This window comes from Leptidea sinapis, chromosome 29, assembly GCF_905404315.1.
Source record: "Leptidea sinapis chromosome 29, ilLepSina1.1, whole genome shotgun sequence".
Lineage (NCBI taxonomy): Eukaryota > Metazoa > Arthropoda > Insecta > Lepidoptera > Pieridae > Leptidea > Leptidea sinapis.
The window spans coordinates 7,661,277-7,687,783 of record NC_066293.1 but is presented as its reverse complement, the minus strand read 5'-3'; the positions used below and the strand labels follow the sequence as shown (position 1 = coordinate 7,687,783).

The window sequence follows — 26,507 nt, the reverse complement described above, 5'->3', positions numbered from 1 at the left end:
GGCGTGAAGTAGCGGCCAAGTGCCGCTATGTTTCGCATAGGTTAGTGTCGAGGACCGGAGGCCATTCCCCCCCCCCCCCCCAACAAAATATGAGAGCGGTCCTAAAAAATTATTACCCCAGGAGGGTACCGGCTCTTGTAGAGCCGGAGAATCCCTCCCCGAGCATTCGCGCTCGGGCTGCCCCTCGTATTCTGGGGAGGGCACAGTACCGCGAGTCACAGTGTCACAGGACAAACAGGGCAGCAACACCACGGCACCCCGCTCCACGCTTAATGTGGACTTTTGTAACATCCGGGGAATTCAATCCAACTTAAACGCCATCCACCACCACCTTGAGACGGCGCAGCCGGCCTTGTGTTTCCTTACGGAGACGCAGATATCTCGACCTAGCGATATACGTCATATTTAACGTACCCCGGGTACAAAATTGAGCATAATTTCATGCCTCATGCCGGGGTATGTGTGTACGTTAGGGAGGATATCTGCTGTCGCCGTCTCGGCAATTTTGAGGGTAGGGGCCTGTCTACTCTCTGGCTCCGCGTAGATTTAGAGGACCGCGTCCGCATCTATGCGCGTGTCTACAGGTCCCATAGTGGTAACGCAGAAACGGATCACCTCATGGGCTGCGTTCAAGCGGCATTTGATGACGTGCTTGCTCAGATCCCCTCCGCTGAAATCGTAGTCTTGGGTGATTTCAACGGGCACAATGCCGAATGGCTTGGATCACGTACCACAGACTACGCAGGGCGATCTGTGCATAATTTTGCATTGGCGTATGGTCTGTCCCAATTGGTTGAGTCACCGACGCGGCTCCCGGATGTGGATAGCCACATGCCGTCCTTATTAGATCTTCTGCTGACTACACATCCCGATGGTTACCAGGTCTCTGTCGACACCCCTCTCGGAACGTCCGACCATTGCCTGGTCAGGAGTGTAGTGCCTATCCGACGCCAACGTCGCAGACCACCAGCGACCCGCCGCGTTTGGCACTACAAGTCAGCAGATTGAGATAGGATGCGTTCCTTTTTTGCATCCTACCCTTGGGGCAGGGTTTGTTTCCTTTCGGATGATCCTAGTGCCTGCGCCGTTGCAGTAGCCGATGTGATACTGCAGGGCATGGATATTTTTATACCAAGCTCTGTAGTACCGATCGGTGGCAGATCACAGCCCTGGTTCGATGCGTCAGTTAAAGCAGCATCTGACTGCAAAAAACAGGCGTATCGAACTTGGGTTGCGGCGCTGGGCTCAAAGGATCCGAACTGCAAAGTTCTGAAGAGGAAATATAACCGTGCCTCCAGATTTTTTAAGCGGCAAATCGCCCGTGCGAAATCGAAGCACGTCGTCAAAATTGGCGAGCAGCTTTCCAGTTACCCGACCGGAACACGCAAGTTCTGGTCGTTGTCGAAAGCTGCTCTTGGTAACTTCAACCAGCCGTCCATGCCGCCGTTGCACATGAGGAATGACACCCTGGCCCATACGGCAAAAGAGAAAGCCGATCTCCTGTGCACTCTGTTTTCCTCCAACTCGACACTTGACGACAACGGAAAAACACCGCCGACCATCCCGCGGTGTCAGAGCTCCATGCCTGATTTCACCTTCGCACGACACGCCACAAGTTACGATATCATCCCCACCATCTGGATGTGTGGCGGTCCTCCACAGTGCGGTTTTCAAGGAGCTTTCTTCCTCGTACCACGAAGCTGTGGAATGAGCTTCCTTGTGCGGTGTTTCCGGGACGATACGACATGGGTACCTTCAAGAAAAGCGCGTACACCTTCCTTAAAGGCCGGCAACGCTCTTGTGATTCCTCTGGTGTTGCAGGAGAGTGTGGGCGGCGGTGATCACTTAACACCAGGTGACCCGTCCGCTCGTTTGTCCTCCTATTCCATAAAAAAAAAAATACGAAGATATTTTATCTCAGTCAGAATAGCACTGCCACATCTATTATCACTGCTTGTTTTACTCGTATTTAGCTCTGGGGTATTGACATCAACTTCAATAATACTCGATTGATGGGGTTTCCCTGGCTTATTCGAGTTATCACCGCCTTTGCGCGCTGCAGCTATACAAATAGGACAAGTCCAGTTTGCTCGAGGTAGGGTTGGTTCATTGGTAATACACTCGAGATGGTAAACACTTTATTTATTTATTTATTTAATAAGATTTACCGACAGATAGTACACATAAGCTTATTTAGAATACATATACACAACTTAAAAACTATAGTGAACATCCAATTATGGGTAAACACAGCAAATTAGTTATCTAGTTGTAAACAGAGGTAGAGAAGAACATGTTATGGATATTATCCATATATATCTCCTTCGATATTGCTAAAGGTTATTATAAGAAAAAGGAATATATCTATAAATATATTCTATTAAAATTTACAGATACAACAAGTATTTAAATATTAGTGTTCCATCTCATATTCCAAACACGCTCTTTTCAACTTAATTAAACATATGTTATGTAGATCAACATCTATGTCGTTGAACCATGCGTTATGTTGACGGCATATCCGAGGTAAAGGACTGTGGAACCCTACTCAAATCAGATTGGCTCATATAAATTGTCATCGTTTGAAGGAAATTGTAATGAGGATTTATGGGTAAAAGTGATACCGCATTCTAGTCAGACTAGGAATAAGAAACTTAATATATGTGCTGTATATACCGGTATCATGCGATATGTTGGAAAATCAACTAAATAACATTAGTAATGCAATGGCTTTAATTAGTGATAAGGAGGACACTATTTTGGTAGGAGATTTTAATATTGAACACTTAATATGGTACCAGAATCCTGATTGCTAAATAAGTGCTCTTCCATTTGAATGCAATCGTCGATTGAGTCAACTGCTTTTTGATTTTCAAGCACTGAACAATCTACTTCAGTTTAATTTAGTAAAAAATAAAAATTATAAGGTCCTCGATCTAGTTCTAAGTAATGCACCGTTTCTTATATCAGTACAAATTCCTTCCCTGACGAAAATCGATACTCACCACCCATCCTTTACTCATATCGTCTTTATATTTGCAGGTAAAATTTCTTAATAAATCTACAGTTAGCAGAACCAACTTTTATCTAGCAAAGTATATTCATTTCATTCATTCATAATCTATACAGGTACTTCGACCTTATTAATAAATATTCTGTGGCAAATAGACGTAATCGTAAAATATTGATAAAAGATTCATTTCCTGGGAAGATATTCTGTTAGTTTATATTATTATAATTTGTATTATCAATAATCACTTAGTTATTCCGTATCCAATTTGAGTAAAATAGTGCTTAAATAATTTTAAGAAGAAAATAATAATAATTTATATGTTACTTATTCGGAAAATCATATTTCATTGCTTAATTACTTATAATTATATTATAACAAAAAGTTAAACATGCCACTACATAGATCGCCTGAAAGGTCTAGCTCTGTGCCGGAATTGAATCAAGCTTCCGCAGCTAGCGATACCACCTCACTCTCATATGTCAGTGCCAGGGGTAACTGGAGTAAGAGAAAGCGAGAAAACTATCAAAATGAAGAGTTAAATGTCGAGCTATTAGATCTAAGGAAGGATATTAAAAATGAGATGAAAGAAATGAAAGAGCTGTTTCTCGACTCACAAAAAAATAATAATGAACAAATAAAATCCATTTTAACTGCATTGAAGGATATACAACAAGTAAACGAAGGTATTCAAAAAAGTATTACATTCCTAAGCGACCAAAATTCAGACTTCCAAAAAAAGATAGCGTCTCTCGAAACTCAAGTCAAAAGGGACATGGAATACATCACTCTTCTAGAAAACAAGCTTGAAGAGAGTCAAAGAACTGAAAGGAAGAATAATATTGAAATAAAAAACGTGCCTCTCAAAGGGGCTGAAAATAAACAGCATCTCATAAAGATGGTAAAAAATTTGGCTAATAATTTAGATATGAGTATTACACAAGCCGAAATAAAGGATATTATAAATATTAAAAATAAAAAGGCAAATAACAGTACTATGATTGTTGAATTTACTAATACTTTCACAAAAACTGAACTCATTAAATCGGCTAAATTATATAACAACAGAAACAAAAGCAATAAACTATGTGCAAAACATCTAGGTCTTCAAACAAACACAGATATACCGATTTTCATATCGGAAAACCTCACACCGAAAGGAGCCAGGCTGTATTTTCTAGCTAGAGATTTAAAATTGTCACATAAATATAAATATTGCTGGACAAACTTCGGAAAAGTATTCCTTCGCCGGGATGATAATTCGCAGATTATTACAGTGAACAGTGAGTCTCAAGTACAACAATTACGTAATACATGACTATATACAGGGTGTCCCGTAATCAGTGGACCAACGGGATACCCGTGATAGGGGTGGTCATCATCTATCGAAAACACCAAATTTTACTGTTCTAGGGCCAGTAGTTCAAAAGATATGATTTTTTAAGCATTATTTTGAAAATTCTACCCTTATCAACACAAAAGTTGAAAAAAAATATTTTTTATTTTTATTTTGCCCTGTTTCTTAACTTAAGGTGGCTGAGGAAACATGTGTCTTCACAATTAAATCCATTTTTGTGAATAAATATTGCCAAATTAAAAATTAAAAACCAAAACATGCGCAAATATCAAATAACTAAATTTGCAACGTGATGTTTGAAGCAAGCTAGTGCAAAAAAAATGTATGACAGCCTTGCGGACCATTATTTAAAAAACATCTGCAGTTCATACTGATTCCAAAAAGGTATAACAATATTACATTTTACAAAAAAAATAACTTAATAACCAATTTTAGACTCCAATTGCGAGAAACATTTAAGCGCTATCTATTCTGAGAATTATTTTGTTATCGAGAGAGAGATAACACAATATGCTATCTCTTTCTCGCTCAGGTACCTTTTTCGTTTACGGGGTCCTATTGGCCGACGCCTATGATCCCCACACCCTAATTTTTCAAATTATTCTTAGTTTCATCAGAGACTTGCTCATAGCTCGTAGCTGCACACGTGTTTTTTACTTCGCTACCATTACGACTCTTTTTTTTGGTGACTGACGCTTGAATTGGACCTTGTTTGTCTTTGTGATTTGGATACTGTTTGCCCGGATTTTATAAAATGCCTAATACCTATACTCCTCGTGAATATGCTGAGATGTATTTTATTTACGGTCTGTGTAATGCAAACGCTCGGCAAGCAGCCCGTACGTATCGTGAGCGCTATCCTAATCGCGACCGCTATCCGGATCATCGAATTTTTCTCCGTGTAAATAACGCGTATTTAGAAGGCAGAATTCCCGGAGCTGCAAACAACGTGGGAAGACCTAGAAGAGTCGATGAACTTCAAATACTGGCCGAAGTGACAGAAGAACCTTCTACGAGTGTTCGTCGTATTTCAAGACGTACTGGTATAGCAAAAACAACAGTACATCGCATTTTAAAAAGAAACAGTTTATACCCTTATCATATTCAACGAGTGCAGGCACTATTACCTGCTGATTATCAACGGAGGATAGATTTTTGTGCAGAGATGCTTCGCCGATGCCGACAAGATCCACTATTTTTCAATTCAATATTATGGAGCGATGAATCGTGTTTTAAAAGAGTTGGAGTGTTTAACATTCATAATTTACATGAATGGGCTGTTGTGAATCCACGTATTGTACGAGAAGATAGATTCCAGCACCAGTTTGGAGTCAATTTGTGGGCTGGAATCTTAGATGGTAAACTTATTGGTCCATTTGAGCTCCCACCGAGGCTTAATGGTGCTCGGTACTTGCAATTTTTAAGAAATGACTTAAGTAATTTATTAGCAAATGTACCACAGGAGGTATGTGAGAGGATGTGGTTACAGCATGATGGCGCACCCGCTCATTATTGCAGACAAGTGAGGGAATATTTAAACGAGTCTTACCCAAGTAGGTGGATTGGACGAGGAGGTACAATCCCATGGCCAGCTCGATCACCTGATCTTAATCCATTGGATTATTTTTTATGGGGATATTTTAAAGAATCCGTATATGAAACCGTTAACGATAACGAAAGACAGCTAAGACAAAAACTGAATGTGGTGAGTGAAAAAGTCAAAAATAATGAAAGGGCGTTAAAAAGTTTAAAAAGAAATTTTATAAGAAGATGCCGGCTATGCCTTAGAGTAAGAGGAAGACATTTCGAACATTTATTATAAGAAATAAATAAAAAAATTCTAACTATTTACTTTTGTTTTATTGTAAATTCCGCCAAGAAATTGCTATCTAATGTTGATTTAAAATAATTATTGTCTTTTATTGTTTCACAATAATGATTAATTATACCTTTTTGGAATCAGTATGAACTGCAGATGTTTTTTAAATAATGGTCCGCAAGGCTGTCATACATTTTTTTTGCACTAGCTTGCTTCAAACATCACGTTGCAAATTTAGTTATTTGATATTTGCGCATGTTTTGGTTTTTAATTTTTAATTTGGCAATATTTATTCACAAAAATGGATTTAATTGTGAAGACACATGTTTCCTCAGCCACCTTAAGTTAAGAAACAGGGCAAAATAAAAATAAAAAATATTTTTTTTCAATTTTTGTGTTGATAAGGGTAGAATTTTCAAAATAATGCTTAAAAAATCATATCTTTTGAACTACTGGCCCTAGAACAGTAAAATTTGGTGTTTTCGATAGATGATGACCACCCCTATCACGGGTATCCCGTTGGTCCACTGATTACGGGACACCCTGTATAGAGTTTACTAAAATATTTTTAAGCTACCTATTTCGACTTTACTTAAATTATAATACGTTACTTTTGTTACTTTCAATCCACATTACATACACACCCTTAATACTTACTCACAACTTAACTAACACTCAATACTATATTACACTAAATACTGATAGTCTTTATACACGGGCTTTTTATTTAGCATATTGTATAGTTAAATGCCTTATTATTTTTACTCAACAATGTAAATCGGTACTGTCTGGAGGCACTCACATAGCTTTCTCGCACTACTGCAACTTTGCTATGGAATTTATGGAAGGTTCTAAAATGAATATTATTTTTCTATATACATGTACATTTTATATGCATGTAACCCTTGAAAATAGAGACGCGCTTCTAGGACGTATTATTTATATGACCTTTAATAATGGTTGAGTCCTTAAAAACTATAAAAGAAATAGACACTTTAGAACTAGCGCGGTCTGTTGAGTGTGATCCCATTAAACTTAGTAACTACATAAATGTGAAGCAGAGTGATCTGACTATTGTTTCTCAAAATATACGAAGTATCTACTCTAACTTTGACGACTTCTTATTAACTGTGTCTCACTTCAATTTTGATCCAGATATACTTGTTTTAACAGAATGCAGACTGAGTACTAACAAGCCCATACCTCAACTTCCTAATTACGACTCTTACTTCACTACTCAACAACTGAATCAAAATGATGGGGTTACCGTCTTTATAAAGTCATCCATAAAAGCTAAAGTAAAGGAGATTAGATTGACACATGCGTCTTGTATACAAATTGATATTTTAAATAACTCATTACTATGTATCTATCGTTCCCCATCAATATCGAACATTGAACCGTTTTTAAATTCGTTATGCTGTCAGCTTAGTAAAATTAAAACAAAAAACAACATAGTTATTACCGGAGACTTGAATATAAATCTTATACCAAAAAACGATCTCTCTCAAGAATACAGGAATAGAGTAAATTATCTCAACACACTCTCAGATTATGGGTTACTTCCAGGTCACACGCTGGGAACTAGGGAAAATTCATGCTTGGATCATATTATGTTAAAAATAAATAAACAAAAAATCTCGGCTTTTATCGCCATATTACATACAACTACAACGGACCACTACACTACATTTTTATGCCTGTCTAAAATTAAACATTTTATGAGAGCCAATAAGATAAAAAGTACAATAGACTATGAAAAGGCTCGAAATTATTTACAAGACTTAGGATTACTTGAATTATTTAACTGCACTGATCCGAATGTGTTGAGTGAGCAGCTACTGCAAAAATTATCAGATTCTATAAAAAATAATATTGTAACAGTAAAAATACCAAAGAGCAAACGAATTATTAAGCCGTGGATTACTCCCGGTATTCTTAGATGTATAAATAACAGAAATAAATTACAAAGGCAGTCAAAACATGATCCTCATAACGAAATATTAAAAATAACATATAGTAGATACAGAAACTATGTAAATAACTTAATAAAAAAACTAAAAAGGCAATACGAAAGAGATCTCATTGCAAAATCTGTCGCTAACAATAAATTACTCTGGAGAAATATAAAAAACATCACATACTCAAGTAAAACTAAGTCTAAGAGCACAGAGTTACTAAACACCAAATCTTCACCTTATGAATCAGCAAATTTCGTAAACAAGTTCTTTGCAGACATTGGTAAGCAACTTGCAGAACATATAGATCCTACGCCATTGCACATTTTCAATAATCTAATTAATAATACAGTCACTCAATTAAACTCTTTCGTACTTCTTGAAACAGACCTTAACGAAGTAGATATTGTGTTAAAGAGTCTTAAAACGAACAGTGCTCCTGGGTGGGATGGGATCCCAACTAAGTATTTAAAGTATGTAAAGAATGATATTGTACCAATTATAACCCATCTTGCAAATCTTTGCTTTAGTAAGGGAATCTTCCCTTCCTCCTTAAAACAGTCAATTATTACCCCAGTATACAAGAATGGGGACAGAAATGACGTTAATAATTACAGACCTATATCTATCTTGCCTTGCATTTCTAAAATTTTAGAAAAGCTAATAAATTCTCGCCTTCTTAACTTTCTTAACAGATTTAATATAATATCTCCCTCGCAATTTGGATTCAGAAAAGGTATATCCACAGAAGACGCTGTAACTGCGCTATCTTCATTAGTAACCGAACATCTTGATCAAAATTCAAAGTGTATAACAGTATTTCTAGACTTAAAAAAAGCCTTTGACACGGTTTCTGTCCCTATTCTTGTGAACAAGCTGGAAAATATTGGAATCAGAGGTATGCCTTTAACTCTTTTTAAAGATTATCTTTCTCAAAGAAAACAAAAAGTAAAATTAGAACAGTATTCCAGCGAAGCTACAGAGGTAACATATGGTGTACCTCAGGGCAGCATATTAGGCCCTACTTTATTCCTAATATATATAAACGAACTGTGCAATCTTACAATCGATAATGCTAAAATTTTTTCGTACGCTGATGATACAGCCGTTGTCTTTTCTGGAAGTACCTGGGCAGATGTAAAAAATAGCGCTGAAAAAGGAATGGCTCAAATATCTGCTTGGCTGAAGTCTAATTTACTATCATTAAATACTTCTAAAACAAATTATATATGCTTCAGTATTTATAATAATAATCAGCCCGATGGCAACTTTAATCTGAAAGTTCATAACTGTAAACTTAGCAAACATAATAACTGTAACTGTCCCCAAATCAATAAAGTAGATAATTTCAAATATCTAGGAGTCATACTTGATCAGAGGCTCTCCTGGTACCCTCACCTTGAGCAACTGGCTGAAAGAGTCAGAAAATTAATATGGGTTTTTCGCTCGCTGAGGTACGTGGTCCCAAAGAATGACAAATCTGAGAACGATAGTGATTCCTCTAACACTCTGCTAAAGAGAATATATACTGCACTAGTTGAATCCATCCTAACCTACTGCATTCCAGTGTGGGGAGGTGCTGCAAAAATAAAGTTTTTAGACATTGAGCGCTCGCAACGAGCATTGATTAAGGCCATGTATTTCAAACGTTACAGATATTCTACAGAACAACTTTACCTTGAGTGCGGTTTACTCTCTGTGAGGAAACTGTTTCTGAAACATGTTTTAATCAAAAAACATAAAGAAGTACCATATCTCGTAAATAATAAACAAAGTAGGAGGCAACCTAACGTAACTAAAGTCCCTCGAACAAAAACAAAGTTTGCTAGCGCACAATACAATAGTCTCTCAGCTCAAATTTACAATAAAATAAATAAAAAACTACATATCCACTCAAAACAATATAACGACTGTAAAAAAATCGTAGAGAAGTGGTTAAAGTCTCTCGACTATGAGGAAACGGAGATTTTACTTAAACAACTTAAATAATGTACAGAGTATAATAACTTATCCAATGTTTACATAGATCAGACAGAAAATATTCCACACGCACTTAACATATATACACGCACACAACACTCACAAAAACACACAGTATCGCACGCACACACACACTCACACATAGTTACACATATTTATCATTTAGGTTTATAATAATAAAAAGTGACTTACATGTTCGATAAGAATTAAAAATCGTAATTGTAAATCTTTGTCGCTGTAATTGTTAAGGTGTTCAAAAGTAACTTTCCAAATATTTAAATTGTTAATTTATATTCATTTCATAACCTTTTTAAATTTATATTCATTTCATAACTTTATTATTATTTCACCACCATGTCAATAAAACTTTTGTTAAATATAACACATTGCTGAATTGGAAGAGCGGAGACACCTGGTACAGGCATTATTTGCTTAAAAGGTGACTCCGGCCACTAGCTGCTGTAAACCATGATTTTAAGAGAAATAAATTATTATTATTATTATTATTATTATTATTATTATTAAGTATGATGACATCAATCACGATTTGAGTAAAATTGATTTTGACGCTATTTTTCAAAAAGAGCTTGATATAAATGCTATGATAAATAAGTTTTACTTAATTATTAGAGAGATTATTTATAAACATGCATCAAAAAGCAAATCACACAATCAGAATTATCTAATTTGGTATACGAGGCAACTTGTACTGTTACTTAAAGAAAAAGAGAAATACCGTTTAAGATTTAAAAAATATAAGAATCCGCTGGATGAATACGAGTTTCATATCGCCAGAGCGAGATGTCACATTCAGATTGATGCATGTTACAATAAATATCTTCGGGCAATAGAAGAATCAATTCTTAATAACAATTTAAAGTCATTTTGGTCTTTTATCGCATCAAAACGAAAAAATAAAACAAATTTACCCCAGGAAATGCATTTAAATACGGCAAAATTCCGTACACCACAGGGTATTTGTAACGCATTCGCTACTCATTTCTCTTCTGTATATTCGGAAAGCACTCAGGTGTCTGTATCGGATCTGGCTACCTTGACAGGAGAAACTAATAATACATTAAACCATAGAGTAGTAACAGAAAAACACATTTCAGTTGCAATTAAAAAATTAAACAAAAACCAGGGCGCCGGCCCTGATCTGATACATGGAATTTTTATTATTAACTGTGCAAATAATCTATCTTATCCTCTTAGTATTATATTCACCGCATCACTAAATCTTGGGGTATTCCCTGCAGCTTGGAAATCAGCCAATGTTGTAACAATTCTTAAAAGTACTAGTAATAGTAGGGATATATGTTCATATAGACCAATTTCTATTCTCTCATTGTTTGGAAAGTAATTTGAATCTGTTGTTTGTTCCGTTCTAACAGCTCACGTAAAACCAATTTTGATTCATCAGCAGCACGGGTTTAGATCTAAAATGTCTACCGTTACCAATCTTGTTTGTCATGTAACAGATGTATCTGAGGCAGTAGACATGGGGCTACAAGTTGACGCAGTATATACAGATATAAGTAAAGCTTTTGATAGAGTCGACCACGGATTAATTATATCAAAACTCGTATAATGTGGCCTGTATGGCAAACTTTTGTCTTGGTTTTCCCTTTACTTGTCTGCCAGATCCCAAACAGTGGTAGTGTGTGGGCACCAGTCGGATGCTTTTCAAGTGACATCAGGAATTCCTCAAGGCTCACACCTAGGTCCTATACTTTTTTTAATTTTTATAAATGATTTAGGTAAGGTAATCAAAAATTCCAAGTTTTATTTTTTCGCCAATGATTTAAAAATTTCGAGAGTAATTAAGGACGCAAATGATTCCCACCTTTTGCAAGAGGACTTAACAAGAATTTCTCATTGGTCATCTGCAAATAAGTTACCATTAAACATCGATAAATGTAAGCATATAAAATTTACGAGGAAAAAGTCACCATTAGAAACTAAATATAGTATAAACGGAGTTGACCTCGAAGAAGTATGGCTTATTAGAGACCTGGGCGTGATATTAGATAGACAACTAAATTTTAAAGCTCATTTTGAACAAATTGTAAATAAATCGTTTAGAATGCTTCATTTGGAGAAATGCTAAGAAATACAAAAATACTCTTGCTTTAAAAACACTATATATGTCTCTGATACGTAGCCATTTAGAATATTGTTCAGCTGTATGGAGTCCTCACTACAAGTTTGATATGCAAAGACTTGAGAAGATTCAAAAAAGGTTCATGTTTTTTATGTGTGTCCATCAAAACACGCTACATCAATTACAATCATACAATGAGCGCTGTTTCTTTTTTGAATTGACAACTCTCTCGCATAGACGTTGAAATTTAGATCAGGTTTTTCTTTTTAAAATAGTTAATAATTTGATTGAATGTCCTCAATTACTGGAAAAAATTAACTTCAAGGTTCCTCGTGCTAATGCTAGACTGAATAACTTTCAGCCTTTTGCAATAGATACTTACCGAACAAATGTAGGGTTCCACAGTCCTTTACCTCGGATATGCCGTCAACATAACGCATGGTTCAACGACATAGATGTTTATCTACATAAAATATGTTTAATTAAGTTTAAAAGAGCGTGTTTGGAATATGAGATGGAACACTAATATTTAAATACTTGTTGTATCTGTAAATTTTAATAGAATATATTTATAGATATATTCGTTTTTCTTATAATAACCTTTAGCAATATCGAAGGAGATATATATGGATAATATCCATAACATGTGTTTGCGCCGTTATTGCTCGCATTCAATAGCATATAGCGACATCTGGGGGGCTGATGTACAATCCGAGCAATTGGCATCACCCTGGTCTTCGCATCGGGCGCTGAACGACTCTCTGGCCGCTTACAACGCGACACTTACCGATTGACTTCGAGTGGACATCGCTGACCACGCACGCGCCGCGTTACGCATTCGAGCATCATTGTCGCACGTGGTTTTTTATACTACTTTTTTCGCATCATCGTAGTGCCAAGTGAAGTGCTTGTCTGAGGAAAGGGCTGACCAGTATCAGGTGAGTACTTCAGCCACTTGGCGTTTTATGTTTATTGATTGTGAACAGGCCAAACTAGATTACACGCAACCTCACTTAACCTGGACATCTAGCATTACACCGCACCCCATTTTGACTCCCTCGCATCATCAACATGTTCTTCTCTACCTCTGTTTACAACTAGATAACTAATTTGCTGTGTTTACCCATAATTGGATGTTCACTATAGTTTTTAAGTTGTGTATATGTATTCTAAATAAGCTTATGTGTACTATCTGTCGGTAAACCTTATTAAATAAATAAATAAATAAAGTGTCTTCGTGTGTACCATCTCGAGTGTATCACCAATGAACCAACCCTACCTCGAGCAAACAGGACTTGTCCTATTTGTATAGCTGCAGCGCGCAAAGGCGGTGATAACTCGAATAAGCGAGGGAAACCCCATCAATCGAGTATTATTGAAGTTGATGTCAATACCCCAGAGCTAAATACGAGTAAAACAAGCAGTGATAATAGATGTGGCAGTGCTATTCTGACTGAGATAAAAAATCTTCGTATCGACATGTTTAATCATTTTAAACTACAGGATGGAAAACTTGACTCTTTCTCTCTTGTTTTGAGCGACCTTACAAGCGAAGTGAGTGAGCTTGGTGTAAAGATGTCCAACCGGTCCTGCCTTTGTTCGAGCTGTATATTGGCGATCTCCTCCGGCGTCTGGACAACTTTCACCACGCGGCCTCGCTCCGCCGAACCAGTTTCCTCCGAGGACACCACCCCCCACAGTGTCTCCAGTGCATTTTCTGTGAGTTTTTAATCAGTATCTTTTTTTATCTAAAGTGCAGTGAACGTGTTTCTTTGTTGTCTTAAGACGTGGAAACGAATAAAACTCTTGTAACTAAGTAAGTATTTTATTATATTGAACTTTATACAATGTTGCAATGCTACTTAATGTTAATGTCGATGTGGCGGTTTTGTTGCGTGCGATGGCCCCGCAGCTGGCCGGCAGGTAAACGGAGGGATTCAAACTAAATCCATTCATATGGGAGGAATTCTGGAAAAAATACGCAGACAGATTGGACATGACGCTAGATTCCGAAAATTGGGACTATTTTAGTTAATAATAATATAGAAATAAGTAATTGTAAATAACACTTAAATTAGGTTTCACTAATAAAATAAATGTACTGGATGTAAGATATGATAATACAATATCAATCCTCCTCACAGCTGTTGCAACTATAACAGCTAATGTATGATCTAATTTTAGTCTCAATTTTTGTGATAACCATGGAAATCTTTTCCACACCAAAAGTCCTTTCAACTATATTTCTTGTTTTTATTTGTGCTTCATTATAGCGCTTTTCTGCATTTGTAGCAGGATTTAAAAATGGTGTCACATGGTGTATATTTTCCACAAGCATAAGCACTATCCCCCAGCAGGTGACCGTCCATCTCATTGTTATCTAGGTGTGCTCGCAGAAAGGAATTATGATACACTGTGCTGTCATGTGTAGATCCATGCCATCGAGCATCTATATCACGGATATATAAGCTTGCATCACATACAACTTGTACATTAATAGAAAAGAATCCTTTTCTATTTCTAAATGATCCGTATACATTTCAAAAGGATTCCTCCTACGTGTCGTAAGTTTCTTGGTACAGATATATTAGAAATAAACTCCAGTAATTCCAAATCAGATTCTGAGGAACTGCTCGGAAAATCCATTATGCCGCAATCCGAATAATAAAAAAATATTTAATTTTCACATATAACAATACTACTGCTACTATATTTGAAACACAGAAGTAGGTACTTTATTATGTATATTATAACCTAAAACTGAAATGAAACGTCAAATAAAGTTATGGAACAGTTAAACGGCACACATTGGTCAGTTAAACGGTAACTGTAGTTTAAACGGAGTTTAACTAGTGTTGCGTCGTTCAGAAACACACTTTTGTCGGTTATCGAACCAATAGCGCTATCGAATAGATAAACTGCGGTTAAAAGTACTACAGAAACCGAGCATTAGTGATAAAGTTAGTCCTATTTTAGCTAAGTTAATTAATACATCTGTAAAGAGTCATACGTTCCCTGACAGACTTAAGGAATCTGTTATTCGTCCAATCCATAAAGGAGGTGACCGTAAAGTTATTTCTAATTATAGACCTATATCTATTTTATCCAGTAAAAATGTATTGTAAATGAGCTTGGTAGTTACTTACAAAAACACAATATTTTAAACGAATGTCAACACGGTTTTCAAAAAGGCAAAAGCACAAATATATTATTGTCTAAATTTACGGATGAGATAAATACGAACTTAGAAGAGAGAAAAATTATAGTTGCAGTTTTTTATCATTTCAAGAAAGCTTTTGATACTTTAGAAATGGAAACGCTGCTGAATGGATAGCATGAGTGTGGTGTGCGACAGCCACTGAACAACTGGTTCCGTGACTTTCTCACATCTCGTACATATCGTGTGAAGGTAGGCGATTCGCTCAGTGAGGAGGTGAAGGTACAGTATGGTGTACCTCAGGGTTGGTGGTGTGGGCCAGTATGCTATCTCATGTACGTCAATAGCCTATGTGGTGTACTACGCCACTGTTAAGCATACATATTCGCGGATGACCTATGTAGTCTTCGTGCCGGCACCGACCTCGCTGAGACGTGTCGCTTGGTGTCAACAGGATATTGACTCCACAGTCAAATGGTCACACGACAATGGTATTATGTTAAATGCAGATAAAACAAAACTTCTAGTGATTGGCTCGTATGCACACAGTTTTAACTGCTTTCATAATAATTTAAGTAATTGCCTATGTAATCCTATAGAAAAAGTTATTTTTGTAACATACTTAGGTATTTAAGTAGATTCTAATTTCTCCTGGTTCCACCATGTTGACTTTATTTGTAGCAAATTAAGAATTCTACTAGGAAAATTTTACCACCTTAGTTTTAGAATACCCATTGGTACCCAAAAGTGCTTATACTTTTCTTTGGTGGAATCCATAATTGATTATGCGCTTGATAGCTATGGGCTTACTTTTAAAACATATATCGATAGACTCGAATCACTTCAAATGCGATTATTAAAATTTCTCGTCACCAAAAAAGTTAAAAATAATTGTAAAAATGATTATAGAATTATTTAAAATATGTAAAGTATTGCCAGTAAGCTTAATTAGCCATTAACAATCATGGCAATCAAGAACATAACCCAATTATGCACAACCACGATACTCGGTTGATGTCCGCTGGTAAGTTCGAGGTTCCTAGAATCAATAACTACTACGGAGATAGGACTTTGAAAAAACGCCTACCTTATCTATTAAACAGCTTGCCTGAGGACATCCGAATAGAAACCAGTAAAAGAAAATTTAAAACTAAACTTAAGAAATATTTATTGTCAACGCTGCCTTAAAATTAAAATTAGATTTTTTATCAATATTTGTTAATATTTGTATAATTTGTATAACAAGAGACTTGATCCTGCAGAACAACTGTCCAAACAGTTTTGCGGGACTATGTTAGCTTTTAAGATTCTTTCTGATGAGGAATTCAGAAGTTTAAACTTTTTACAATACAAAATTTTAAAAAGCAAAGTTTCCTTGTGCAAAGATCTCGTTCGCTTGATGTTACCCCAGCCGACGGCAATTCTGGTTCGACTTGCCAGTTGACGATGCATCCTTAGTCCTTTCCGAAGAACTTGAAGATTAGTTCTCATCGTTTTGTTTTCGTTGATCCTTAATTAATATGTTAAAATTGGTTGTTAAAGAAGTTAACTTTCTTATGTTTTATGTTTTACTGTAATGTTAACTGTTTTAGTTACATTTTAAATAATTTAAAGTTAATAATAACATCCCCGTTTAGGTGGGTGTGAAACAAGGTAAAGTGATGTTGATCATGTCAGTGCCCATAATCAAGAAGCCTCACCACTACTCAGTCTTAAGCTTAGTAACTCACCCATTGTTTATAGATAGATTTTGGTACAAAGCCAGGATTCATCCCACGATCTACTTGGTTAACGGAGGCTCTGGTGAGTGGGTGAGTCTAAGAAGAAGCAAAGAAGACTACCAGTTATGCAGTTCAATGCCGTATAGCACTTGCAAACTGCCTCATGTATGGAGGATCTTGACTGTGGGGCCCACGCTGTATTACGTGGAGACAATATACGTGAGGTCTGCTATATAGACGAAGTCCATAGGGAACCTAAAAGCAAAGTTTTCATAGCACCTACAGGTGAAAATACATGGCTGATAACCCACAATGAGCCCTCCAGAAACCTCACTACTTTATGCCGAAATGGCACCCAAACAGAACAGACAATCAAGGAGATCCAAAGCCAGACTAGATTAACTCTGCCTGCCAACTGTGTAGCTAAAATAGACGGGTATTTGATAGAACCAACTCAGGAGATCCTGGACACTGTGCGCAGTGAGTCATTAGTGGGCGATAAATATGTCTTCGTAGATTTAGCGAGTTTTAAGTTAGATTCAGTAAATTTCACAGTGAGCACAACAGGATCACTAAGAACAAAGAGGGTAAATGAGATCTTGAACCTGACTGCACCGCAAGTCCAAGGGAGTGTTACTAAGTTAGCCGACCTTGTCCGAGTGTCACAAAACACAACAAAGTTGTATCATTTATATGGAGACTTTGGCTGCGGAGATTAGCTCACTAAAAATAAGGTCTTACACGAGGCATCGACTGGTTGGTCATAGAGTGGGTTTCTCCATATTTGGCGAGACATATTAGCTTACATCCTCGGATTCTTAGTAATGGGGTTAATTATCTGGGTCATTGTGATAATTTGCAAGAGATGTTGCGTATCTGCTACGGTTGTTACGGCTGCAAGTATGCCTTTAAAAGTGTTTGCTTTGCCCATTAATGATAGTACCACTGTTTTCCCAGATTTGATTAACACAACAACTGCACCCTTATTCAATACGACAAGTGTGGAAAATGTTACGACAGGCATATCCAATAAGCTTACAGGGTATGTCAACCATGTTTACTTACCCACATTCCATTTTGATCTCTTGATAGCAGTTATCGTCCTAATGATTACGATACATTGGACAAGGAAGTTTATCACATCTGAGCACCGAGACATCCTATCGAGGATGAGATTTTTCTCCAGGAATATACTAATACCTCATCACATGGGAGAAAGCAGTTTGGTAATGTTCTTAAAGCTTGGTGTACTCAGTAAGGCGCGACAGTACTTCACTGAAAGCCACCGCCTGCAACTTTATAAGGCGCAAATTCGGCCTCACATGGACTACTGTTCTCACCTCTGGGCGGGTGCTCCCCAGTACCAGCTTCTTCCATTTGACCGCATACAACGAAGAGCGGCTCGAATCATCGACGATCAAGTCATCTCCGATCGGCTTGATTCTCTAGCATTGCGTAGAGATGTGGGTTCTCTCTGCATCTTCTACGCATTTATCACGGGGAATGCTCAGAGGAGCTGTTCGGGTTGATTCCAGCGGCCGAATTCCACCATCGGACATTACGTGCAAAGTACCATCCGCATCACGTAGACGTCTGGCATTCCACAACCGCGCGTTTTCTTCGAAATTTCTTGCCGAGGCAAGAAATTTCGCCACTTTGTGGAATCAACTACCGGCAGCGGTCTTCCCGAACAGATACGACTTAGGGACCTTCAAGAAAAAAGCATACTCCCACCTTAAAGGCCGGCAACGCATTTCTTGACACACCTGTTGTTGCGGATGTCCATGGGCGGTTGCCTCACCTCTCCCCATCCCGTGAGCCTCTTGCCCGTTTGCCCCCTCTCATATAAAAAAAAAAGCAAAGTCGACATCACTATTCGGTGGTTCACACCGGGTCTTTGAGATACCGGTGGAGCTGTGCACCGTCCCTGGGAAGGCGTTAGACTGGTCATGTAATCCGTCACGTGGTTACACCCCTCTCATCGTTAGGGAATATGTAGCATATCGCTGGACAAGTTTTATCAATGTCAGACTGGATTTCTCCAAGATATCCCTCACAAGCTCAGAATTCCCTACATTGATAGGAAGCCAGAATGTGCCTACAAAGGTTAAAGTTAAGTTGGCACACTTGGAACATATCATCAACCACCACGTCAGTTGGGATTGGGTGACCATCAGAATCATATCGGTAACAGGACTGGCCATATAATTCCCATGGACATTTCTGTACATTTACCATTACTCTAAACCAGAGGCAGCTAATCGGGCAGCAAATTACGAAGAAGATCAGTTTAACAATTTTGTTTATTTTGAATAATTAGTATGTTTTAAATGAGTATGTAGTATGATGCTAAACCCCCAAAAAATGAGAGAGCACACACAGTGCAGTGCAATATACATTTTGATGTTCTGTGAACATGCACTTATTGATCTCTTCATGTTTTATACCAAAATAATTACTAATTTAAGTTTCTGGCTCTGATGTTATAAAAGCTTTTAAATCTATTAAAAATAAGGCGACAAATGATCTTTCGGGCATATCAGTTAAACTTGTCCAGTCTTTGATTGATATTATTGCGCCAGATAATATAATAATAATTATATATATAATATATATATATAATATTTAACAATTGTATAGAAAATGGTGAATTTCCTGACCTAATGAAACATAGTAAAGTAGTTCAACTGTTTAAATCAGGTCGTACCAGTGACCCTTCTAATTGTAGACCAATATCTGTACTACCCACTTTTAGTAAAATCTTTGAAAAGTTAATTATTTATCAATTGCTTTGTCATTTTTTCCATAATCATTTATTGCACTCCAAACAGTTTGGTTTCACCCAGGGTCGTTCAACTACCGGCGCTGGTATTGACTTGATACATAATATATTTGAAGCCTGGGAGGAGTCTCGTGATACACTTGGCGTCTTTTGTGACTTATCCAAGACGTTCGATTGTGTTGAACACGAAACATTGGTTAGAAAACTTAACCATTACGGTATTAAAAATAAAGCATTGGACTTAATGACATCCTATTTAAATTGTAGACTACAAAAGGTGGATATCAATGGAAAGCGGTCCTCTGGATCAGTAGTTAAAATGTGGGTTCCACAGGGCTCGATTTTAGGACCTTTTCTATTCCTTATTTATATAAATGATCTCCCTTATATTGCAAAGGATAAATATCAAATTGTGTTTTTTGCTGATGATACATCACTCATGTTTAAAATACACCGTTACATACCAAATTTTGATGTTGTTAACAATGCTTTAAGTAAAGTTGTACATTGGTTTGAAGCTAATAACTTGTTACTTAATGGTAATAAAACGAAATGCATTAAATTTACTTTACCTAATGTTAAGCTAGTGTCAATCGATATACAGCTTAAAAACGAGAAATTAGAAATAGTTTATACCGCTGTTTTTCTTGGAATAACGCTAGATGCCAAACTCCAATGGGGCCCTCCTATAGAAAATTTATAAAGTCGACTAAGTTCTGCTGCATACGCAGTAAAAAATATTTCGTTCCTTAACAGACATTGAAACTGCAAGATTGGCTTATTTTAGTTACTTTCACAGCATTATGTCATATGGTATATTATAATGGGGTAATGCTGCTGATATTGATTCTATTTTCGTGCTGCAGAAAAGAGCTGTTCGAAAAATTTATGGTATGGGACCAAGAGAATCGCTTAGATCTAAATTTAAAGATTTTAAAATTATGACTGTTTCTCACCAATATATATATGAAAATCTAGTGTATGTTCATAAAAATGGCAATAAATTTCAAAAGGTATATGAAAAACATAATATTTATAGTAGCAACAAAAATAAACTGTTAATGCCCACTTCTAGGCTTAGTAAACTCGACAAGTCGTTCATCGGTAATTGCGTAAGATTTTATAATAAGCTTGCTGAGAACATAATGGAAATGTCCCTCAACAAGTTCAAAGCCTATATTAAACATAAACTTATGGAAAAATCGTATTACAATTTAAAGGATTATTTAGACGATAAGAAAGCATGGGTATGAATTGCTCTTAAAGATTTGAGCTTTAGTTGCCCTTAATTAAATATAATAGTATTTATAATTATGAATAATTTTTGAAAAATGAATAATTTATACTAAAAGAAAAATGGTCAAATGATAAGTAGAGGTGTTCAGTGATTGTTGTTGAATATATTTTAGATGAACATTCTTGTTTTTTGTTATTTGGTTGAGTTCCCGTGACAGTTTTCATCATGCTCGCTTAAATGTCACTGCTTGTGGCGGCGACGTGGGACGGGTCGTTCCCTTCCATAAAATATGGTCGAGGGAGGCGATGGCTGGCCCATGCGTCATGCTCGTGAACGGGCGCTGCTTGCGGTGGCAGGATGATCCTGTAGCCGGAAACTCTGCCTCATGGTTTTAAATTAAAAATTATATTTTTTTATAATTGCTAATAAAATGGTCGCTAAATACCTTTATTTATTTACGGTGTGTGTGGATTGATGCATCTACTGTACCATGGCCTGGTATTATTGTTGATGCAGTAGTAGTCGGCCGTGTCTGTACTCTTGTTTTTACGTATTAATTTAATTTTTTTTTGAGTATTTGTAGTTTGAATATTATTGCTGCATCACTTTACACATATTGTAACTGAAATGATTTGTGAGTGAGTGATTGTCACAAAGAGTTTCCCTTCTTCTTATTAAAGCTCAACCCTCAAAGGAGGTGGATATCAAAAGAAAAGTCATTTCCTTGACCTGCCTGAATAAGGGGATTTTGATTTGATTACCCTAAGGGATTGAGCTTTTGATTACTGATAGTATATTGATATAATATTAATTACAAGTTAAAGCAGAATTGTCAAATTGTAAGTAGAGGTATTTGGTAAGTATTGCATGATATGTAGATTAGGATTATTTTTATTGTTGTTTGCTGAGTTCTCGTAACAAGTTTAGTCATGCTCGCTTAAATGTCACTGCTTGTGGCGGCGACATGGGACGGGTCGTCCCCTTCCCTAAAATATGGTTGACGGAGGCGATCGCGATGGCTGGCTCATGCGTCATGCTCGTGAACGGGCGCTGCTTGCGGTGGCAGAATGATCCTTTTGCCGGAGACTCGGTTTCAGATTCTTAAAAGTTATTGTGTGTATATGTATGGATATATACATATTTATTTATTTATAATCGCTTATAAAATGCTCACAGAATACCTTTATTTATTTATGGTGTATGTGGATGATGCAGCTACTGCACTCAATCATTTTTGTATTAATTTACATTTACTTTTTAGACTTACTCGTGTAAGACATTGACTATTTGACGTTTGAGTGTGTCTATTGCATCATTTTACATTTTACATATTATATTGTAATTTGAAATGACTTGTAAATCGATGTACTTAAATGTAAATCTTGATATAAAAGAGTGGCAATGAGTTTCTTGCTACGTCTTCTCATTAGCTCAACCCTTTACGAAGTAGCGGTAGATTCAATAAGATATTTTTTTTTTGACATTCATAAGTGTCCTTTCCGTGACCTACGTGAATAAATTGATTTTGATTTTATGTTTAATATTGAAATCAAACTTCGATGAATTGGATGAAAAAGAAAGAAAACAGAATTTAAATATTATATAATATATAATTGATAAAAATGCATTCACTAATTTTAATTTATAGCTGCTGCCTGCCACGGAATGGAACCAATATCCGATACAAACTAATTAGTAAATGCTGTACGTATAGCATTGGCATCAGTCCTCATCGAGTCGACCCATTTTGATCCACGGGTCTCGTTTCTTGTTCTTGTCTATTTTCTATATTTTGGTAACTTTCAAAATTTATACCGTCTTTTTCTCTTACAAAATTATGTAAGACTGTACAAGCTTTAATTACTTGAATTGCTGTGTCTACTTTCAGATCTATAGGCCGATGAAGTATTCGCCACTTATTTGCTAGAATACCAAAAGTGCACTCAACGTACCTTCTTGCTCGACTTAATCTATAGTTAAAAAACTTTTTATCGTTATTCAAATGTGTACCTCCATACGGACGTAGGATATTAGGTGTTAAGGCAGAGCCTTCATCGCCAACAAGTATAAACGGTAATTCTTCGTGCATGTTTTTATGAAGTGGTCTAGGTTTTGGTACATTTAAAGTAGAATGTACTATCCTTTAATATAGTGGAATCGAATTCCTTGCCATAAAAGCCCACACTAATAGAAATAAATCGGTACTCTGAATCGACAACTGCCATTAATACAAAAGAATAATATTCCCTGTAATTAAAGAACATTGAACCGCTCTTGGCTGGTTTCAAAATTCTAATATGTTGGCCATCTACTGCTCCAATACAGTGAGGAAAGTTGGCATTTCTTTCGAATTTTAAAGCGATGTCCTCCCATTCTCTCTCAGTATCAGGCAGCTTAAGGAAATCTGTCTGTAGGTTTTCCCAAATGACGTGGCTCATTTCATTTATTATTATACTTATTGTCGAAACACCCACTCTGTATGAGTAATGTATTTCTTTGAATGAACATCCTGAAGCCAAATATCTGAAAAAAAGTATCTTTTATTACTACATATTACATTATACTTCACCAATTAACAAATTCTATTCTTTTATTTTTTTATATATTTTTTGATTTCAGGATGACTAGTTTTAACTAATAGGAATAATGTACGAGATTCGTGGCTTAAGATAGTAAAAAAACAAAAAGATGAGTCTAAATCTGGATCTTCGGCCAGAAAGACACGAAATTATTTATTTCACGTGCAATTAATGTTTTTTAAGAAAGTCTCCGAACCTCGACCGCCTCATGAGTCAGTTTAAAAAAAAGCAAGAACCGAGACTGAAGTAGGCATGGAGTCAGATTTTCGTTCACCCTTAATTAAAGATAAAATAACAATTGCTAATAAAGAAGTAAATGAAAAGATGTCAAAGTTTTTGGCCTCCAGAATGAACCCAGAAAAGGAAAACCATCATCTTTCTTTTTTCAAAGACATTATACCAATTTTGGACACTTTAACTATCGCAAAAATTAAGTAATAATTATGAGAGCCCAAATTACGGACATTGGCGTCATTTTAATCAGATGACCGGACCAGACCAGTATACTCACTCTGGATTCTACACACATCCTAATCAACAGGCGACACCTACGCAAGATCATCACTCTGGATACTCTACACAATATAATAGTAGCAGCTAACAGGCAACAACACCTATACCATCAACTTCATCCCAGTCATCCAACCTGACTACAGTTTCACCAACAGCATCTAGTACTCATTGCATATACTCCCCAGACTCAGAATATTTAAATAAATACTTAAATGACTTATTCGCATTTTTAATTAATAATTATTGTTAAAAGAACACACACACACTCTTACCTTAAACATATGGCTAATCTTTGTTCTGGGCAAATACATTCTCTAAAACTTGTATTTCGTACTCTTATGCCTGGTGAAAGTCGTCCCAGTAAATCGTCAAAAGTGGTTGTTGTCATTCGAAAATAATTGAAGTACTTTGCTCCGTCACTTCTAAGTTCACCCATCAATGTTTCAAATGTTCCAAGTGAAAATCTTTCCCGTAAAATAGGATGTACCCAACACTTTATTCTTTTCTTTAGCCTTCTGTACCACCACCACAACACAACAATTTCGTCGTCCATTGTCTTAAAAATCTAGTCCTATTTTAGTCTTACTTTTTTCGCTATCTTTCATTTTTTCAATTCCTTACAAGGTATGTTTGTCCCACTGCGCAGTATAGTTCTACAGCGCCGTGCCGGTCACGGAGTACGAATAAAGTAACAGTCAGTATGGCCGGCGGCGAGAAAAAGTAGTTTGAATATGACTATACGTTGAGGTCACCGGTGACCCCCATGGCGCTATGATAGAGGAAGGGTGAGGTCACCGGTGACCCCCATGGCGTTTAGCGTGTTAACTTTTCAATATCATTAAAATTTTAAAATAATTCTAAAAAAATTAATAAATTCTTATGTTAGAACAGTTTTTTTTAGGGTTATGACAATGACCCAGATAGGATACGTAGACAACATTCGGTGTTTGAAAATGATACACTAACGCACACATAAATAATTTAACATTGCAATAGCACACTGCATTACAATTACACGTTAAAGAAGGATATTAAATGCAATTATCGCAAGCGAAAAAGAGATAACTCTGATTTGCTAATTGCTTCAATTTTGTATAGAGAAAATATAGTTAATTCATCAGATGTGATTTTTTACCTTACACCGTGATTTATGTCTAAATTACGATTCATTCATGAATTCATGTAGTAAAAGCTATAAAGTAGTAAAACTGCATTAAAATTAGGTAGATAATGTGTCATTGAATTTATAAAAAAATAAACAGAAGAAACAGATCAGGTTTCTCAACGACTCCCTCATAAATCTGCACAAAAAGTTTATCACGGAGACAGGCAAAAAGGTATCATAAAAAACGTTTTGCAGGTATAGACCATTTTGGGTACTAGATCCAAAATATACAGCACGTGAGGCTTGTTTGTGTGTCACTCATACCAACATGGATTATGTTGTACAGGCACTTAAAATCGCACGCGTCATAAATGAAAATACTGCAATGGCAGTAAGCAAGTCGATTTGTTGCGCAAACATGACTGAAAATTGTCTCGAAAGAACTTGTTCAGAATGTAAACACAAAAAAATTGACATTAATAACTATCATTCGAATGATACAATTAAGTATCAACGTTGAGTAAGGCCCAGAACACACGGTGAAACGCAAATGCAACGAAACTACTAGTTACTTTTGAGTTGCATTTAAGTTTCTACCATAGATTCTGTTGAGAGATCACACATGACGCGACCAGTTTGAAACCGGTTTGACGGCGTTGCAAATCAGTTGCATTGAAACCGTCGTGCAGGCAACTCGGGCGTTGCGTTTCATTCACCGGGTGGCTTCTTTTGTACAAAATGGCTGACGACGAACAAAAAAACATTGCATTTGTGTTAGAAGTGGAAAAGTATCCTTGTTTGTATAATACCACACTATCAAGCTACTCTCGCAGGACTGAGACTGATAAAGCATGGGCAGAAATTGGAAAAAAAAATGAAAATGCCAGGTGAGAGCTGATTATTCTATTTATTTAATAAAATAATTCTACACACAATAAGCCCATTGCCAAGGCAATGCTGCCTGTGGTGTCAAAAAGTAATTATTTAAATATTTTCTTAAAGATAAAGGAGAAGGATTGGGGTCTAGATTCAGATCATGTGGCATTAGATCAGCAGGGCGTTGACTAATTCCTTCACCGACGTTAGTTGTGCGATACGGTATTCCTTCCTTGGATCTCACAAAATTGTGCAATACACTAGTACTTTTTATTATATTATTGACCACCTCAGGGGTTCGGCAACGTA

At 36.5% G+C, this 26,507-nt stretch overlaps 1 pseudogene; it reads left to right on the top strand.

Moving 5' to 3' along the window:
- The first annotated feature begins 22,659 nt into the window (after positions 1-22,659).
- On the top strand, positions 22,660-24,467 carry LOC126973564 (uncharacterized; annotated as a pseudogene).
- Positions 24,468-26,507: the final 2,040 nt, after the last annotated feature.